Raw genomic sequence first — 10,681 nt, forward strand, 5'->3', positions numbered from 1 at the left:
TTTGAAGTCAGTACAGAGGCTTGAAGTCTGACTGACTGGCGACTGACTTTAACTGTTTACATAGACTTCAAGCCTCTGTACTGACTTCAAATCTGTTTACACAGGGTTTTTTTTCGAGTCAGCACTGATTTGCCTCGAATTTGTAGTCAGTTACTGACCCTGTGTAAATCAGCACTTATATTATGGTAATAGGTGAAGCTTTTCGCCCGCTTTGTCTAAAACTTATTAATTATGTATTAAAAACCTTCCACTTGAACCACTCTATTTAAAAGAATCGCATCAAAATCCATTGCGAAGTTTTAGATTTAAGCATACAAAGGGACAGAGAAAGCGACTTTGTTCTAAACTATGTAGTGATATACATTGTTGTAATAATATATAATTATTATGTAAAAAATGGTTTGTAAACTTTTAACACGTGAACCATTGAAGAAAATGGGATGATTATTCATCATCCAAGTAGATGGAATCTCTAAGAAAGACAAAGGTTTTTTTCTCGTAAAATTAATTACCTAGAATAAATTTTGGAAAACATATTTTAATGACTGTGCATATTATTTTATGAACCTATTTCCACATAATAATAACAAGTAGCTATTACTTAATATTTGTTCTGTAATATTCACAAATTACTTTCAAATTGTAAAAGTAAGAAATAACAGCCCTTGCTTACACAAAAAACAAAACATTTACCTAATATGAAATGATTACATGCCTTGAAAAGTTTTTCACTAGAAAAGTCGATTGTGAATAAAAGTAGCTTGATCCGAGAGCTCGCGATGTATTTAGTTTCTATACGCAATTTTCACTGATATATATAAATTAATTAACATGTCTTATAAAAATTAGGATATCGACATTTTTTTTACACTCTTGCGAAAAAAACTACGAGATCTCTTATCTCTATTTTTATGAGATACCTACTGCATAAAAATTAAATTTATTTTGGTCTAGTCTCTTCTATCTTTGTCTTATAATAATATATGTACTTAAATAAAAATTAAATTGTTGAAGGTTTTAGAAAAATACATCGAAATTAATTATAACATAATAAGTAGGTACCAAAGATTACAATTTATGTTTAATAGTATTAAGTTATTATATTATGTAAGTATAGATTTAAGATTTGCATTTGTATCGTAAAATTAAAGAATTTTGTATATACGGAATTATTAATAAAATATTTATAAAAAAACCTTTTTTTTATTATGACACCTAGCTATGCCCCGAGGTTTTACCCGCATTGCTCCGCTCCTATTTGTCTTAGCGTGATGATAGATGAAGCCTATAGTCTTCATCGATAAATGGCCTATACAGGGTGTCCCACTGTTGGTATACTAAGCTCAAAAGGAGGTTATAGTTTTGCATACGCTAAGTACGTAAAAAATACTTATAAAATTCCAGACGCATTTTTTTTCAAATAGATGAATTCTTAAAACTCTATGTGTACACCCATAACAAGCAACCCGCCCAACTTTGCCACCAGCACGAGAGCTATCGTTTAAGATAGCTCTCACATTAGAGAAGCGGTATCAGCTGCGCGAAGTTAGAGAAGAAAACATGGATATTCAGGCAAAATTTAGCAAAAATTTTTGATGTACCTAATTTTGTTGTTCAAGTATTTTTTACAAAACTACAAGTCCCTTTGCGCTTAGTACCTATACCAATAAAAATAAAAATAAAAAAAAATAAAAATCATTTATTGAACAAGCTTCCTTACATCAGAATAAAGACCCCAGACTCCCAATATAGCTTTCGCTGTGTTTCAGGAGTCTGTGCCTTCCCGATACATTACATCAATAAATAGTAGAATAGTTCAATATTAATTAGTTACAAAAGAAAATTTTTACTTAATGTTGACAGATGAAAAATAATAATAAATTATAATAATATTAAAACAATTTAGTTATGGAACTATAATATTATGGAATATTTAGCAAATAGAATAATTAAGACAATTAAAATAATTAATACAATTAAAACAATTAATACAATCAAAATAATTATTTGACTAGTTAGTATTTTATAGAATTAAAGATTAAAGAAAAAAATGTATTTTAAAGACGTAGTGTAGGTAGGGTGTGGGTGTGTGTGTGTGTGTGTGTGTGTGTGTTTGTATGTGCGTAACTATGTATGTGTGAATAATGTGAGAGTTCATTATGAGGCTTATTATATTTTCAATACATTCCAATGTCGTTTTTAACAAATAAAATAAAGTTTATAGAGACAGTAAAAAAAAAATCACATATTAAATTAATTATTAAAAGTCAATAAAATTAAAGAAAATTATTTTTTTTTCTTTATATATTTGGTGTTTGTTTTGTATATGTGGGCATTAACAGGTGCTCCATTTCAGAATAATTGAGTGGTAAAAGCCATTCTTTTAGCTTTTGTATCATTTTATAATTAGTGAGAGCAAAAGCATTTTTAATATATAAACTGAAACGATTATAGAGGATGGGTGCTAGGTAATAAGACTGCCTTTGTGCAAAGCGAGTCTTAGTGTAAGGTACAGGTACACGATAGTTTCTTTTAGTATTCAAGGGATTATTATTTTTCGGTACCTCTAGGCGGTGAAACCGTTTAATTAATTGAAGTACAAAAATCTTACGAACACTTAAGAGATTAGCCCTCTTGAATAGCATCGAGGTTGGAAATTGGAATGGTAATTTGAGCGAGACTTTGAGTAGAGCTCTAAGCGCGCGTTCTACATGTATCATGTAAGTTTTAGCAGCTCCACCCCAGTTAACAATACAGTATGAGATCACACATTCACCCAGTGCTTTGTATGTTCGAATAATTAACTCTTGGTTTGCAATGTCTCTTAGGGTTTTAAAAATAACTATAAGTTGTCTGAGCCTGCTCGATGTGCTAATAATTTGTTCTTTCCAGTTTAGTCTCTCATCGACCCAGATACCCAGATATTTCATCTTGTCGGTCCTATTCAGTATTGGGCAAGAGCATACGCTAGTTTTGTTGTACCGGTTACATGGAAAGATATGTAATTTGACATTGATATTCCCTTTTGGCTCCGTAGAAGAGGTTTTGCTAAAGCAAATGTATTTAGTTTTGCCCGTATTTAAAGTCAATAGGCTGTTTTCTAACCATTTGCTTATACATCGAAGTCCATTTTCAGTTTGAGGAGCTGGGGAACAAAAGCGGACTTGTCCACTGTACTCGAATTTTTTATTTTTATTTTTTTGCACTCTTTAAGCTCATATCTATCGAACCCCGGAGTATTGTGTATCAAAAGCGGTCCGATCTTAGAGAAAAAAATTGTTAAAAATGATGATTTCGTTCAAAAGCGGACTTGTCCTGTTAGAAATTTATTAAAATTCTAAGGGATTTTTTCTCCAATCAAAACCGGACAAAAACGTAAGGAGAATTGCCGTTAGTACGAAAAATGTCAAACAAAACCGGACAAGTCTAAAAAAAATCATTGTTTTTTTGTTATGATATCCCTAAATCAGTTGTGGCAACACTGCTAAATTAAAAAAAAGATAATCAGCTGTGTGACGGTCATTGCTTTCGTAATTTTGAGAAGAATTTTCCTAGAAAACCGACAAAATTATGGACGGAATCGAAGAAATAGTGGCCAATATAAATGACGGCTCACGTAAACGAAAAAAAACAGGACGGCAAGCGCAAAACAACAGGGAATCGAAGTGAGTGTAAAATTATACCTACCGGTGCGTGTTTGTTATTATTCTAACCTATGATGAATTTAAAATTGCTATTATTTTGTTTTAGGTACGCAGATAAAGACCCCCTTGCTTTGAATTTCGTGTCTGCGTGTGAACATAACAAGGGAAAATTTAAGTGCCAGACTTTGACATTAAACGAAATTGTTTACAACCGCAAACTACTATATGAAAAAATTGGCAAAAAATTACAGGATATTTATTCACGGCTCATATCACCATGCCCCATAGAAAGAGAAAGATCGAGAGAGGAATCTCGCAAACCGCAGAGGAATAAGTACTTTGTGACATACTTTCTCTTCCGTGATTCAAAAAGGTTAGTAAAAGTATGCAAATCTTTTTTTTTGGCTGCTCTTGGGCTCAGTAAGCACAGGGTAAACTTAATTGCGAGCAAATTATATGAAGGCAAAACGCCACTTGACGGCAGAGGAGGAGACAGGAAAAGTTTCAAAAGTATTGATAAAAAGGAATCTGTAAGAAAATTTCTCGGTGGTTTGCCAGCAAAGGAGTCACATTACAATCGAAATAAATCAAAAAGAGTGTACCTGTCATACGAGCTAAACGTAAAAAAGTTGTGGGAGTTGTACAATAATTCAGCGACTGATGATTTGAAAGTCTCACAAACGATGTTCCGAAATGTTTTTGAGAACGATTTTAATATTGGGTTTGCGTCACCATCTTCCGACATATGTAGTACCTGCGAACTGCTGAAAAATAGGCAGAAGACTGAAAATAATCCTGAAGAACTTCAATCATTGAAACTTCAACTCCGAGTTCATAAAGCTAGAGCCAAAGCGTTCTTTTCCCTTACCAAAGAAAAACCTGAAAATTCTATGACAATATGTTTTGATCTCCAACAAATTCAATCCCTTCCTAAAACGCCAATCCAGGAATGTTTTTATTTACGACAAGTTGGACTTTACTCTTTCTGCATTACTGATATGCCTACAAAGGAGCCACATTTCTTCATATGGACAGAAAACCAAGTTAAAAAAGGCGCCACCGAAATTGCGTCTGCCCTTTTAACATACCTGATGTTTACTGATTTTTCTGAAGTGGAAGTTTTACGCCTTTTTTCGGACGGGTGTGGAGGTCAAAATAAAAATGCACATGTCGTCCACACTTTGATTTTCTGGTTGAAAAACTACGCCCCTCAAAATGTCGCCAAAATCGTACTAACCTTTCCTGTACGCGGTCACAGCTTCTTGCCGGCGGATCGAGTGTTCGGGAGGGTCGAAAAGGATTTGCGGAAGATGCCTTTCATTTTGGATCCAAAAAAATATCATGAGGTTTACGCAAAGCATGGCAAAGTTCATATTTTAGCTGAAAACTGGAACCTTTACAACGTCAAAAACCTTGAAGACTATTACAAGAAAGTGGAAAGTATTCGTGATGCAAAGAGAATAATAATAGAAAGAAAGTCAACCATCATCCAAACAGAAACTCCTAGAATCAACAATCAACACGAAGAAGTCAGGGCCGTAGTCGTGGCAGAGCACGTGGCCGAGGCACTGCAAACATACGAAGAGATCCTACTGCACGTTTAAATCACGTAAACTTTGGTGTGAAAGTCTTAAACACCTATTATGGAGATGAATCATCAGAAAATGCTGTATCATTGTTAAAAATGACAAAAACCCATCCGAGTTTACTACAAAGATTTTCAATGGTTAATGAACTAAAACCAAACAAGAAAAAAGATGTTGAAACACTCTTAAAGAAACAATTCGGAGATAATTGGATGGATAATCAAGAGCTTGATTGGTTTAAAAACAATATATTCCATACCTCACCAGTGGCAATTGCTGAAACAAGTCAAATAAATGACGAAGACGACGACCACAGTGACGATTGTGACTGTTGCGAACCAGATGTGGGAGAGTTCATATAATTTTTAAATAAAAAAATACAATAATAGAATCTAGTTTTCTTTCATAACCGGACATGTCCATAACTCTTTCAATCATAACCGGAGTTGTCCACCTTTTGTAATCAATACCGGACTTGTCCATTACAAAAAAATAAAACGCATAGTTTTATGACCAACAAGCAGGCTATTAGTAATTATGTTGTATTAATACTAATTATACTGAAATGCACAAAATTACAGCCCATATGCATATACCTATTTCAGTTTTTTTGCTCTAGTGTAAAATTTGATTAATTGGACAAGTCCGCTTTTGTTCCCCAGCTCCTCGTTTTATCAATGGCTTTAGACCAGGTGTTTGCATTAAAGAGTATCACAGTATCATCTGCAAACATAGTAACTTGTCCACATCCAATATTGAGTTTACATAAGTCGTTGACATAAATCAAGAACAGAGTAGGTCCTAACGTACTGCCCTGGGGTACTCCATACGTACATTGATACTCTGCACTAAAATTGTTGTCAACTCTTACACTTTGGGTTCTATCGCTAAGATAGCTTTGGAACCACTCTTTGGCAATGCCTCTTACACCTACATTTTCTAGCCTACTTAGCAGAATAGGTATGGAGACAGTGTCAAAGGCTTTCTGTAAATCAAGAAAGACCCCAATACATTTCTTATTCGAGTCAAGATACGAGGTGATCATTGATGTTACCCGTAATGTTGCGTCTTCAGTAGACTTGGCGCTTCTGAAGCCAAATTGATTTGAGTGAAGTAATTTAAATGACTCCAGGTATCTCATGAGTCTTTTATTGACGCATTTTTCTAGTATCTTGGATAGGGTACAAAGCAATGATATTGGTCTATAGTTTGAAGGAAGAGTTTTGTCCCCGGTTTTATATATTGGGCAAACTATGGCTTTCTTGAATACGTTAGGAAATTTGCCGCTTGAGAGGCTTAAATTACACAAGTGGGCTATAGGTTCTGAAAGAATATCTTTGAAGGTCTGAATTATAGGTGTAGGAATATTGTCATGTCCCGAAGCATTGGTATTTTTGAGACCAGTGATGATAGTGTTTACCTCATATTTATCAGTGGGTGTAAAGGCAAATGAATTAGTTGGACTATCCTTGTCTCTAGCTAGGGTAGCTAGTTCGACTTCTGAGTGATTGAGTTTCTTTAGAGTTTCATTGGCTAGAGCTGATCCAACTGAAACAAAGTATTGATTAACATCATTAAGAGATTTTGTAGGGCAAGGGTTTATACTTAGTAAGTTTGTACAATTGTTGTTAATTTTGGAAATATGGCATGCTTCTTTAATAATGTTCCAAGTTTCTTTCATATTACCAGTCTGCTGTTCAAGTTTGTGTTTATAATAGGTAATCTTTGCTGTCTTAATTAGTTTGTTACATAGGTTTCTGTAATTTCTATATTTCAATAGTGGGACAACCTGTATAACATCGAAATAATGTTTCAAATTAGACTTGTAGTTGCTGAGTTTGCGCCTCCAAACATACATACTGCAGCTTTATAATATTAGTAAAGATATATATAATATAACAATATTTTTTTTATATATCCTTTTGTTTGTGATTTTTGTGACTTAACACATTGACTGCCATGTAGGGCACCGGTGACCGGAAGCGGACTTGTATTAAGGAGCCGCGTAGGACACCGGTGACCTCACGGTAGACCTGTTTTCAGAGATGATTTAGGCGCCGTAGGACGCTTTTTCCGTAGATTTCTTATTATAAAGTGACCGGAATGGCGCTCAGGTGTAATACTTTCGCATGGTTTCTATGTAACGTAAGAATATTTTGAATTAGTGAAGGTAAACCTTCAATAACGTGAAAATGCCCAGAACATTATTTTTTTTCTTATTTTAAACGTATTTATTTAAAAATGGTTGTGAATGCATTACAATAGGAAGAAAAATAAAACGAGTAGTTAAATCGCCGAGTAATTTAATTAATCTTTTTGTCTTTGACTGAGGTGCGCGGGTGCCCGGAGTTTAGGTCCGGAGAGGTGACCGCACGGCGCCTGGTAACAGAAATCAACTAAATTATTTCTGTGCGCCATGTAGGGTACCGGTGACCTCGTGAAGTTTTTTTTACTTTTCTACGGAACCCTGCGTCCGATTGAACCCAAAATTTAATACTATATATATCTAGACCCATAACATCAATTGGCACTAAAATTTTTTTTTGTGTTTTTCGTCATTATTACTCTGGCAGTTAATGTGTTAACTCAAAAAAACTCCGGAAAAACTGATGACTATAGTGACATCTATCTGATTTGTTTAAAATTATTGTTAACATTGCTGCATGGGTTCTTAAGATTATGTATAGATGGCGCTTTTTCTGAAAACATTTAATTAAAATCTTCATATAATATATAGAATAATGCTAAGTTTGTTTTAGCTTTTTTTTATTCATAACTAGCTGTGCCACTCCTGTTGGTCTTAGCGTGATGATATAGCCTGCCTTCCTCGATAAATGGGCTAACCAACACCGAAATAATTTTTCAAATCGGACCGGTAGTTCCCGAGATTATAATATTACAGTATAGATTTACGAATGAAGTAGAAAAAGTGCGAAGGAAGAGTTTTTTCTGTCTGTATCTCATATCGGCTATATCCTATCCCTTCCTATCTATGAATATTTTTCCTACCTTCTTCTTCTAGCATTTTCATAGTATTTGAAAATTTACATAGATGGCGCTGCTTTCAAATTTCAAATGAATATTGAAAGCAAGCAAGCAATTTCATTTTTCACGAAATTTATATTTTACTAGCTGTTCCCCACGGTTTCATCCGCATTTCTCCGCTCCTGTTAGTCTTAGTGTGATGAAATTAGAGCCTATAAGCCTTCCTCGATAAATGGGCTATCTAACACCGAAAGAATTTTTGAAATCAGACCAGTAGTTCCCGAGATTAGCGCGTTCAAACAATCAAACAAACAAACTCTTCAGCTTTATAATATTAGTATAGATAAATGCTTCAGATTAATTTCAATTAATTTACACCAAATATTCAACACGTATTACATATTTTTCCACCTAAATAAGAACTCACCATTTTAAAATCAAAGGCAAGCTCTCTACTACTGTTATTCATATTCTCTCTACTATTGTTTGTTAAACGCGATCGTTTGAATGTATCGATGTTTGTCACTGCTAAATCAGGTGATCGAATCTATATGAAACTAGCTTTCCGCCCGCGGCTTCGCCCGCGCAGTAAAAGAAAAACCCGCATAGTTCCCGTTCCCGTGGGATTTCCGCGATTGCGTCATTTTCCGGGATAAAAAGTAGCCTATGTCCTTTCTCGGGTTTCAAAATATCTCCATACCAAATTTCATGAAAATTGGTTCATAGTTTAGGCGTGATTGAGTAACAGACAGACAGACAGAGTTACTTTCGCATTTATCCATACTTATATTATAAGTGCGAAAGTAACTCTGTCTGTCCGTCTGTTACTCAATCACGCCTTAACTACTGAACCAATTTGCATGAAATTTGGTATAGAGATATTTTGATACCCGAGAAAGGACATAGGATAGGTTTAATCCCAGAAATCCAACGGGAACGGGAACTGTGCGGGGTTTTCTTTGACTGCGCGGGTGATGCCGCAGGCGGAAAGCTAGTAATATTATATATTAAATATTTAATAAATATAGTATGGTTTTACATTTTTAACATTACACACAGACACCTCTTATTTGTAAAGATTCCATTACTACAGCATATCTTCTAACATTTTACCCTCGATTTCAGCTTAATCCTAACTTACGAAATTAAGCAAACACTTACTAAGCACAAAATAACAGTGAAGACGTTTTGTCCCATTAGCTATGGAAAATATTGCAAACACAGCGGTATATTTTAGTTTTTATAGACCAATATAGACTTCTTAATAATCGGGAGTGCACTATGGAGTGTGCAGATAGTGCTTAGAATGAGTTAAAATAACAGCTTGTTAGGTAGAGCTTATTAAAGTGGTAAGAGATTTTATTATTTATATGTTGGTAAAGTGTTTAATATTTTCTGTTATTTTTTTGGATTAAGGTAATTTTTTTGGTACCTACTCGTGTTTGTATATAAGCAGCTATTATAACATCAGTAAAAATCAGTATATATACCTTCTAAACCTTTGTCGCACTGCTTTATGTAGCAAAAACAGTCATGTTATGAGTGCGAAGATATATAATAAAATCCCAATGGCATTTAAGGAATTGCCCATGCAATTGTTTAAACTTAAATTAAAAAAGTGGCTGCAATCTCATTGCTTTTATAATATAAATGAGTTCTTTGCTTGTAAACACTAAAGATAGAAAAGGTAGATAATAATAATAACTGTAATGTAAAATGTTAAAATTAATCTAAATATATATTGTATTTTAGTTAGTTAAATACACATAAATATTTGTATGCCAGTCTGCTGGCGAATTGTGCGGACTTTAATGTAATATATTGTAAAACCTTGTAGACCACAATTCCTGCAAATAAATTATTTCATTTCATTTCATTTCATTCATTTCATTTCATTTCATTCATTTCATTTCATTTCATTTCATTTCATTAAATATTTTTTATAATCGGACTTTCATCATTCATGTCTTGAGGTAATATTTATTTTCAACAACGTTTGTCGCGACCTTGTAGGTAAAAGCATACTTCGATAGCTTATATGCTATATTGGCTAGCTTCTATACATAAGCTGCATCACTGGTAAGTATCGTCAAAATCGATTCAATAATTTTTGTGTGAAAAAGTATCAAACATTTTTACAAACTCGCATCCATGATATCAGAACAGATTATATTATAACTAGCTTTCCACCCGCGGCTTCGCCCACGCAATCAAAGAAAAACCTGTTCCCGTGGGAGTTCCGGAATAAAACCTATCCTGTCCCGGCATAAAAAGTAGCCTATATCCTTCCTCGGGTAACAAATATCTCTATACCAAATTTCATGCATATTGGTTCAGTAGTTAAGGCGTGACTGAGCAACAGATAGACAGACAGAGTTACTTTCGCATTTATAATATAAGTAAGTACTAGTACTGAGTAAAAAGTAATCGACGGATGTGCAAAACTTGCAATTGTTTTCCATGATC

Source organism: Colias croceus, chromosome 22, assembly GCF_905220415.1.
Source record: "Colias croceus chromosome 22, ilColCroc2.1".
NCBI lineage: Eukaryota > Metazoa > Arthropoda > Insecta > Lepidoptera > Pieridae > Colias > Colias croceus.